Below are 11,606 nucleotides of genomic sequence, written 5' to 3' on the forward strand. Positions count from 1 at the left end.
ACTCATTGGCCAGTGCATTTCGGCCATTAAACAGTCTCCAATCAGAGACAGAGAGCAAGAAAATGGTGACTCGCAAGTTCTGCTCCAAAGGCTGCGATCAGAACACCCTTTCTGTGGCCTCCACTCTCCTCCCCTTCCTTCCTCTTTTCTTAGCACACAATTCCTTCCTTATGATTCTGAAGTGTGTGAGTGAGCAGCCGTAGCTCCTGGTCCATATAGGTACCAATGAAATCGGTATGAATAGGGAGGTGGTTCTGCAAAGTGAGGTCAGGGATTTAGCTACTAAATTAAAGGACAGGACCATTACCCGTCCCGGCGTGTCAGACACAGGCAGACCATGCAGTTTACCACGTGACTCAAGTGTGGTGTCGGTGAGAGGGCTTCAGAATTTGGGAAAATTGTGTTTTTTTTTCCAAGGAAGGTGGGATCTACACAGAAGAAATAGACGACGGCTTACACCTCAACTGGAGGGAAACTGACATCCCAGAGGTATGTTTTTTTCACATACCGTGCATGGGAGTTTTTGAGAGAATTGTTGAACTCGAGTTGCAGGGGGATGGGATTCAGGGTTCCAGAGCAGATAGCGAAGTCGATATGGATATATTATGATTTTGCAGCAATTATTGAGAATTGGTTGTAGGGGGAGCAAGCAGGACAGCACAATATTTCGGGTTTCCCTATTTTCAGACGTGAGAAAGCGGAAGGACTTACAGGAGGAGGTGTGGCATTACTGAACAGAGAACATGTCGCTCAGTGCACAGTCAGGACAGACAAGAGAACTCGTCTAAGTGAGGCATTATGGGTGCAAACGAGGAATACGGGTTGTATGACCATGTTCATGGGGCTACATTATAGACCAGACAACAGTCCACTCGATTAGGAGAAACAAAACTGCATGAGATCACCGACTGTTGCTGAAATACAAGACTGATATAGCAGGCAATTTTAGCTTTTCAACTGAGTCCCATTCTGCAAGAGGACCAGTGCGAGAGATTTTGTCAAAAATATTCAGGGAAGATTACTTACACGGTACGGAGAAATCCCAGCGAGAGGGAAGACAATACTTGATCTCCTACTGCAAAATGAGAGAAGCCAAGTGTCAGAGGTTTGTGCAGGGGAACACCTTTAATCTGGTGATCAAAACACCATCAGTTTCAAGGTAGTTATGAAAAAGGAGAGGTCCGGCCCTCGGGTTTGGATTCTAAATTGGAGCACGTCCAATTTTACCTTGGATCAAAATGAATTTGGATAAAGTGAATTTGGACAAGTTGTTTTCTTGCAAAGGTGTACCTGGTAACTGGGATCCAAATCGCAGTCTAATCTCAGTGTGGAATGCAATGACCTATACTGTGAATAGTGGGAAGTGTTGAAGGAGGGAGGGACATAGGTGTACAAGTCCGGGGTATAAACACTGTGAATGGTGAGGTGTGCCAAGGGACTGACACACGCGTCACCTCGACACCGACACACCCCTTACCGTGACAACGACGCGTCCTTCATTGCGTCACCGATACACCGCCACCGCCTGCATTGTAATGCTGACACACTCCTCCCCGTCTCCATCGCCTGTCTCCTCGCTAACAAACCTCCATATCTGCGTGCCGAATTCCACCCCTTTATCCTTCCACGCATGCGTCACACAGACCTCTCCTGCACCCCGGCCTGTTTCTGTAATCCCACACCTCCCCTACACCCCTACATCCCTCTGTGATCCACTCCACTCCACCCCTCCCTCTTTGTGTTCAGAGCGAAGTGCGATGAGGGAGTGGAAGAGTTAACGTCTGTGGCCACACCTCCCTCTTTCCAACCGAATATCGATCTCTCGGTTCTCAAACTCTCCAATGCTCGGTGTGGTTGAACCGATTGTGTGGGTTCACCCCAACTAACTCCAGTGGCTTGCACGCCTTCACAGCAAAGCCCGCTCCACACATTCCGTCACAGAAACATACAAAAACTGCAGCACAATACAGGACCTTCGGCCCACAGAGTTGTGCCGGACACGCCCCTACCTTAGAAAATACTAGTCTTACCAACAGCCTTCCATTTTACCGAGCTCCATGTACCTATCTAAAGGTCTCTTAAAATAGTGTATCGTGTCCGCCAACACCACTGTAGCGGGCAGGCCATTCCACGCACTCACCACTCTCTGAGTAAAACATTTACACCTGACATCTCCGCTATACCTGCTCCCCAGCAGCTTTAACCTGTGTCCTCTTGTGGCAACCATTTCAGCCCTGGGAAAAAGCCTTTGACTATCCACACGATCAATGTCTCTCATCATCTTATAGGCCTCTATCAGGTCACCTCTCATTGTCCGGCGCTCCAAGGGGAAAAAGCCGAGTCCACTCAACCTATTCTCATAAGGCATGCTTCCCAATCCAGGCAACATCCTTGTAAATCTCCTCTGTTTCTTTTATATGGCTTCCACATCTTCCTGTATTGAGGCGACCAGAACTGAGCAGAGTTATCCAGGTGTGGTCTGATCAGGGTCCTATGAAGCTGCAGTATTACTTCTCGGGCCTACGTTCAATTCCAAGAGTCTTGCCATTAATACTACATTCTGCCACATATTTGACCTACCAAAATTAACCACTTCACACTTTTCTGGGTTGAACTCCATCTGCCACACCTCAGTCCGGCTTTGCATCCTATCAGTGTCCCGCTGTAACTCCTGACAGCTCTCCACACTATCCCCAACACCTCCAACCTACCTGAGGCCCTGCGACAATGGAATTTACCATAATGTTCAATCGACCGCAGCAGATCTTGACTTCTGCCGTGTGAACACTAGGGGGCAGCACAGACTGTAGGCCGCGCCACACTGCCCTCACGTTGTGCAGCTCCTTCATTTCCTCTGCCAGAGAACAACATTTGTGTCATCAGGAAACCTACCAATATATTACTCCACTTTCTCATCAACGACATTTATAAAAATCACGAAGACTGAGGGTCACAGAACAGGTCCCTGACGCACTCCACTGGTAACCGACCTCCATGCAGGATATGACTCGAGTACAACCACTCTTTGCCTTCTGTGGGCAAGCCAGTTCTGTAGACACAAAGCAATGACCCCTTGCATCCCATGCCTCCTTACATTCTCAATATGCCTTGCATGGTGTACCTTATCAAATGCCTTTCCGAAATCCAGATACACTAAATCTACTGTTGTTCTTTCATCAATGTGTTTAGTCACATCTTCATAATATTCAATCAGGCTCGTAAGGTATGACCTGCCCTTGATGAAGCCATGCTGACTACTCCTAATCACATTATTCCACTCCAAATATTCATAAAACCTGCCTCTCAGGATCTTCTCCATTAACTTACCAACCACTTAGATAAGACTCACTGGTCTATAATTTCCTGAACTATCTATACTCCCTTTCTGAATAAAGGAACAACATCTGTAACCCTCCAATCTTCTGGAAACTCTCGCGTGCCCATTGCTAATGCAAAGATCATCGCCACAGACTCAGAAATCTCCCCCCTCGCTTCCCACAGTAGCCTGGGGTACATCCCATCCGGTCCCGGCGACTTATCCAACTTAATGCTTTCAAAACGCGCCAGCACACGCTCTTTCTTAATATATAAATGCACAAGCTTTTCGGTTTGCTGTAACTTATCACGACAATCACCAAGATCTTAAGCACAGTGAATACTGAATACAGTATTCATTAAGTACCTATGCTATTTCCTCCGGTTTCATACACACTTTCCCACTGTCATACTTGATAGGCCCCATTCTTCCACATCTTACCCTCTTGCTCTTCACCTACTTGCAGAATTGCCCTGGAGTTTTCCTGAGTCGTGAAGGCCAAGACCTTCTCATGGCCCCTTCTGGCTCTCCTAATTTCCTTCTTAAGCTGCTTCCTATCAGAACATAGAACATGGAACACTACAGCACATTATAGGCACTTCGGAACACAATGTTGTGCCGACCCTCAAACCCTGCCTCCAGTATAAGCCCCCACCTTAAATTCCTACATATACCTGAGGAGTAGTCTCTTAAACTTCACTAGTGTATCTGCCTCCACCACTGACTCAGGCAGTGCATTCCACGCACCAACCACCACTGAGTAAAAAACGTTCGTGTTATATCCTCCTTGAACTTCCCACACCTTACCTTAAAACCATGTCCTCTTGTATTGAGCAGTGGTGCCCTGGGGTAGAGGCTCTGGCTATCCACTCTATCTATTCCTTTTATTATCTTGTACACCTCTATCATGTCTCCTCTCATCCTGCTCTCCAAAAAGTAAAGCCCTAGCTCCCTTAATCTCTGGTCACAATGCATACTCTCTACACCAGGCAGCATCCTAGTAAATCTCTTCTGTACCCTTTCCAATGCTTCCACATCCTTCCTCTAGTGAGGTAACCAGAACTGTACACAGTGCTCCAAGTGTGGCCTAATCAGAGTTTTATAGAGCTGCATCATTACATCGCGACTCTTAAACTCTATCCCTCGACTTATGAAAGCTAACACTCCATAAGCTTCCTTAACTATCCTATCCACCTGTGAGGCAACTTTCAGGGATCTGTGGACATGTACCCCCAGATCCCTCTGCTCCTCCACACTACCAAGTATCCTGCCATTTACTTTGCACTCTGCCTTGGAGTTTGCCCTTCCAAATGGTACCACCTCACACTTCTCCGGTTTGAACACCATCTGGCACTTCTAGGCTCACTTGTGCATCCTATCAATGTCTCTCTGCAATCTTCGACAATCCTCTACACTCTCTACACTCTCTACAACACCACCAACTTTTGTGCCGTCTGCAAACTTGCCAACCCACCCTTCTACCCCTACATCCAGGTCGTTAATAAACATCATGAAAGGTAGAGGTCCGAGAACAGATCCTTGTGAGACACCACTGGTCACAATCCTCCAAGCTGAATGTACTCCCTACACCCCGACGCTCTGTCTTCTGCAGACATGGCAATTCTAAATCCTCCTGGCCAAACCTCCCTGGATCCTATGCCTTCTGATGTTCTGAATAAGCCTACCGTGTGGAACCATGTCAAATGCCTTACTAAAATCCATATGGATCACATCCACTGCACTACCCTCATCTATATGCCTGGTCTCCTCCTCAAAGAACATTATCAGGCTTGTTAGACACGATCTGCCCTTCACAAAGCCATGATGACTGTCCCTGATCAGACCATGATTCTCTAAATGCCCAAAGATCCCGTATCTAAGAATCTTTTCCACAGGTTTCCCACCACGGACGTAAGACTCACTGGTGTATAATTACTGGACTATCCCTTATGCCGTTTTTTGAACAAAAGGACAACATTCGCCTGCCTCCAATCTTCCGGTACCATTCCGGTGGACAACGAGGACATAATGATCCTAGCCAGAGGCTCAGCAGTCTCTTCCCTCGTCTCGTGCAGCAGCCTGGGGAATATTCCGTCAGGCCCCGGGGACTTTTCCAACCTTATGTATTTTAGCAACTCCAACACCTCCTCTCCTTTATTATCAACATGCTGCAGAACATCAAACTCACTCATATTCTCCTCACCATCAACAAGATCCCTCTCATTGGTGAATACCGAAGAGAAGTATTCATTGAGGACCTCGCTCACTTCCACACCCACCAGGCACGTTTTCCCACCTGTATCTCTAATTGGTCCTACCTTCACTCCTGTCATTCTTTTTTTCTTCACATAGTTGAAGAATGTCTTGGGGTTTTCCTTTACCCTGCGAGCCAAGGCCTTCCCATGCCCCCTTCTTGCTCTTCTCATCCCCTTCATAAGCTCTTTTCTTGCTTCCCTATATTCCTCAATAAACCCATCTGATCCCTGCTTCCTAAACCTCATGTATGCTGCCTTCAAGATTACAAGATTAGCCTTGTAATCTTCTGGATCTCTAACGTTTCCTACCTCAGTGAACCTTGAGAAACTTTTTTTTTCTTCTTTCGAGAATTATTGCACCCTTTGTACGCCACTGTTCCTGTACCCTACCATAACTTCACTGTTTCAATGCAACGTAGATATGCAGAACTCTAGACAAATATCACCTGGATATTTGCCACATTGCCTCCGACTTTTCCCTGAGAACATCGGTTTCCAATTTAAGCCTCCATTTTCCTGCATGATAGCCTCATAATTACCCGTACACTTTTTAAACGCTTTTCTAACTTGTCTGTTCCTATCTCTCTCCAATGCTATTGCAAAGGAGATGGAATTATGATGACTCTCTCCAAAATACTCTCCCACTGAGATATCTGACACCTTACCAAGTTAGTTTCCCAATACCAAACAAGTACAGCCTCTCCTCTTGTAGGCTTATCTCCGTATTGTGTGAAGAAAACTTCCTAAAACACCTAACAAGCTCCACCCCTCTTCTAAACCGCTTGCTCTGAGGGGATGGCAATCGATATTTGGGAAATTAAAACTCCTTCACGACAAATTTATTATTACACCTTTCGAGGACCTATTTCCCGATCTGCTCCTCGATATCGCCGTTACTATAGTTCTCCACACCCCATCCGTTCACACAGACAGACACAGACACACACAAACACACGCACACATACACACACAAACACACACACACACACACACACACACACACACACACGCAGCCCCCCCCCCCACACACACGTACACACACACTACACACACCCAAACACACACACACACACACACACACACACACACACACACACACACACACACGCACACAGAGCAGAGGGGAGGGAGGGAGCTTCGACTCTTTTTTTTTTCTGAATCCGGTAGCGTGGGCCTCGATGGAGCAGGAGGAAGGGGGCGAATTCATAAAATAACTGAACCGAATAGCGTGTTATGAGACGCGGTGGATGCAGCTCCCCTCTGTGGCTGAACCCTGACAGTGCGTGTTGCGACTGTGTGGAGAGAACATTACTCAGTGTCTAACTCAGGGTGTGTGTGTTAGGACGTTGTGCAGTATTTTTGTCTGACCCCGGGAATGTATTAGGGACGGGAAAGAGGGAGATTCTCTTTGTGTCTATAGCCGGACGTGTGTGATAGAACAATGTGGATGAAGCTTAATTACTTGCCTAACCACGATCTTTTGCACTGGATCGTTGTGGGGGGTGGGGGGGAGTGGGGTTCACTCTCTGTCTGACTCCGTGAGGGAGATGGAACGGTATGGAGGGAGACTCCCTCTGTGTCTAAGTCAGACAGATATCTGGTTTCAGTGTCTCCAAGCAGAGATCAGGAGCCAAGTAAGTGTCACTCACACTGGTCGGCGAGTGGCCATTAAAAAGCAGCGATTAGAGGAAGTATCAGCGTTTGAAGAGCAACCAATCAGGGTCCGGAATTTATTAGAAAGGGCCGGTGCAAGCCGAGAGCCAATAATTGGTGTGGGCAGTGCTATCGTGGGGATTTGAGGTTTTAGCTCTTCGATGATTCAGCCAGGAGAGTCTCGGTTGAGAGAAAGTACATAGATGTATTTTCCGTTATTTTACTGTTTCCTTTTTTATAATTGCTCTTTTAGAACAGTAGGCATGCCTGGCTGCAGAATTGAATGTTCCTCTTGTAGGACATGGGAATGCAGGGAGACCTCAAGTGTCTCTGACGTCTTCACCTGTGAGAAGTGCATCCGGATACAGCTTCCAACACTCGGCGTTAAGGAGCTGGAACTGGAAATGGATGAACACAGGATCATTTGGAAAGCTGAGGGGTGATCGGGAGGACATATTGGGATGAAGTTAGATGCATCGTGTAGGAAAGGGGAAACAGTGTGAAAGTCAGGAAGCTGAAAAGAGTTGTGGAGCCAGAACAGAATATTCTTGTGGCCAATCTCCACGGCAAGAGGTAGACTGGGAGAATCTAATTGGATTGGAGGGATATGGAGATTGCGAAGGCAGAAAGGATTTCACTAGTATAGCACAGAATTGTGAGCGAAGGGCCTGTATTTTTCTGTGATTTATGTCCACTGCTCTTCAGGAGGGGAGAGACTGATTTGAACTCAGAGAGTGGGAAGATCAGGGGTGGAATAGATCAGGGAAAATGACAATTAACAATGTCGAGGAACGATTTTTCCACAGACGACATGGTCAGTGAACGACCCACAGGGAGAGACAGATCAGACTCAAGCATATGGCTAATCTGCGTTTTAACAGCGACCCTCATTATCACGGGTATCTGCTGGAGGATTCATGGTGAGTTTAACACCGGTCGTAACGACCAAACCGCAGAAAATGAAAATGGCCACTATAACAGCGATACACTCCGAACATCACCGGGAAACACCCTTCACTGCGGTACCAACACACCCCTCACTGCGGTACTGACGGGCCCCTTACCATGACTACCACACATCCTTCACCGTGACCCTGACACGACCCTACCAACACATCCGTCAACATAATACCACAAATCCCTCAACCTGATACCGACACACCCCCCACTGTAATAACGATTCACTCTAACACCGACACGCACCTCGCCGTGGTACTGGCAAGTCCCGAACTGTGACACAGACACATCCCTCACTATGACAGAGTCACGTTCCTCATTTTCAAGCCGACTCGTCCCTTATCGTGACACCAACACTCACCGCACTGCATCACCTACATAAGGGTCGCCGTCAAAACAATACATCCCCCATCGTGACACCGACACGCCCCTCACAGCTCGCCTACTCACCCCTCATCGTGATAACAGCACACCACTCACTTTGACACGAGCCATCCACTGTGACGACACGTTCTTCGCCGTGACACAGAGCGACACACACTCACCGAGAACCTTCACTCCCCTCACACTGACAGGGACACGCCACGTGACGCCGCGCCCGCCCCGCACTCTGACACCGATGCTCTCAAAACCCTGGTAACGATCAGCCCCACACCGTGACACCGACATCGCCCTCAACTTGACTCAAATCGTCCTGTCTCTGTGACACCGATAAACCCCACAACGTAAAACAAAAATGGGATGTGAGAAAATTTAAACTGGGAACACATATAATATAGTGCGACGGGTAAGTAACAGTGGAAGATTTTCCAAGAGACTCATTAGAGTCCCCAACAATAGTATATTCTGGCTAAAAGCAAGGACAGAACGTATAGGAAGAAGCAGCCTTGTATAAGAAAGGAAATAAAATCTGAGCTGAACGTCCAAAGAAACACGGTGTGTTGGAAGTTTAGGAAGGTACGCAGAAGGGGAGGCGTGTCTTTCTTGGTAAGGCATGATATTAAATGATTAGAAAGAGGTGACATAGGATCGAAAGGTGTAGAATTTTTTTGGGTTGAGCTAAGAAATTTCAGGGGTAAAAGGACCCTGATGGCAGTTATTTATAGGCCTCCAAACAACTGTAGTGATGTGGACCACAAATTACAACTGGAAATAGAAAAGGCTTGTCAGAACGGCAGTGTTATGATAATTGTGGGGGATTTTAACATGCTGGTGGATTGGGAAAATCAGGTCGGCACTGGATCTCAAGGGAGAGAATTTGTAGAATGTCTGCGAGATGGCTTTTAGAACAGATTGTTGTTGAGCCCACTCGGGGATCGGCTGTACTGGATTGGGTATTGTGTAATGAACAGGAGGTGATTAGAGAGATTGAGGTGAGGGAACCCTTAGGAGGCAGTGATCATAACGTGATTGAGTTCACTGTGAGATTTGAGAAAGAGAAGCCGAAATCCGATGTGTCAGTATTTCAGTGGAGTAAAGGAAATGACAGCGGCATGAGAGAGGAACGAGCCAAAGTTGACTGGAAGGAGACACTGGCGGAAAAGACGGCAGAGCAACAGTGGCTGGAGTTTATGCGAGAAGTGAGGAAGGGGTAAGACAGGGATATTCCAAAAAAGAAGAAATTTTCGAATGGAAAAAGAATGCAACCGTGGTTGACAAGAGAAGTCAAAGCCAAAGTTAAAACAAAGGAGACGGCATACAAGGAAGCAAAAAATAGTGGGAAGATAGAGGGTTGGGAAATGTTTAAAAGCTTCCAAAAGGAAACTAAGTAGGTCATTAAGAGGGAAACGATTAACTCTGAAAGGACACTAGGAAATAATATCAAAGAGTATACTAAAAGCTTTTTCAAGTATATAAAGAGCAAAATACGGGTGAGAGTAGACATAGGACCGATAGAAAATGATGCTGGTGAAATTGTAATGGGAGATAAGGAGATGGCAGAGGAGCTGAACGCGTATTTTGCATCAGTGTTCACTGAGGAAGACATCAGCAGTATAACGGACCCTCAAGGCTGGCAGGGAAGAGACGTGTGCGCAGTCACAATTACGACAGAGAACATACTCAGGAAGCTGAATAGTCTAAAGGTAGATAAATCTCCCGGAGCAGATGGAATGCACCCTTGTGTTCTGAAGGAAGCAGCTGTGGAGATTGCGGAGGCACTAGCGATGATCTTTCAAAACTCGATAGATTCTGGCATGGTTCCGGAGGACTGGAAGATAGCAAATGTTACCCCGCTATTCAAGAAGGGGGCAAGGAAGCAAAAAGGAAATTATAGACATGTTAGCTTGACATCAGTGGTTGGGAAGTTGTTGGAGTCGATTGTCAAGGATGAGGTTACAGAGTGCCTGGAGGCATATGACAAGATAGGCAGAACTCAGCATGCATTCCTTAAAGGAAAACCCTGCCTGACAAACCTATTTCAAATATTTTGAGGAAATTACAGGTAGTGTAGACAAGGGAGATGCAGAGAAAGTTGTATATTTGGATTTTCAGGAGGCCTTTGACAAGGTGCCACACATGAGGCTACTTAACAAGATGAGCGCCCATGGAATGACGGGAAAGTTATATACGTGGATAGAGCGTTGGCTGATTGGCAGGAAACAGAGAGTGGGAGTAAAGGGATCCTATTCTGGTTGGCTGCCGGTTACCAGTGGTGTTCAGCAGGGTTCCTTGATGGGGCCGCTTCTTTTTACAATGTACATCAACGATTTGGATTATGGAATATATGGCTTTGTGGCTAAGTTTGCTGACGAAATTAAAATAGGTGGAGGGGCCGGTAGTGCTGAGGAAATGGAGAGTCTGCAGAGAGACTCGGATAGATTGGAAGAATAGGCAAAGAAGTGGCGAATGAAATGCGATGTTGGAAAGTGTATGGTTATGGACTTTGGCCGAAGAAATAAACGGGCAGACTATTATATAAATGGGGAAAGAATTCAAAGTTCTGAGATGCAACGGGACTTGGGAATCCTCGTACAGGATACCCTTCAGGTTAACCTCCAGGTTGAGTCGGTGGTGCGAAAGGCGAATGCGATGTTGGCATTGATTTCTGGAGGAACAGTGTATAGGAGCAGGGATGTGATGTTGAGGCTCTATAAGGCGCTGGTGAGACATCAATCTGAGTACTGTGGGCAGTTTTGGGCTCCTTATTTGAGAAAGGATGTGCTGACGTTGGAGAAGGTGTACAGAAGATTCGCTAGAATAACTCTGGGAATTAGAGGGTTAACATATGAGGAAAGCTTGTCCGCTCTTGGACTGTATTCCTTGGAGTTTAGAAGAATGAGGGAAGACCTCATAGAAACGTTTCGAATGTTGAAAGGCATGGACAAAGTGGATGTGGCAAAGTTGTGTCCCATGATGGGGAAGTCTAGTACGAGAGGGCATGATTTAAGGATTGAAGGGCGCCCATTCAAAACAGAGATGCCTTA

Source organism: Mobula birostris, chromosome 13 (assembly GCF_030028105.1).
Source record: "Mobula birostris isolate sMobBir1 chromosome 13, sMobBir1.hap1, whole genome shotgun sequence".
Lineage (NCBI taxonomy): Eukaryota > Metazoa > Chordata > Chondrichthyes > Myliobatiformes > Myliobatidae > Mobula > Mobula birostris.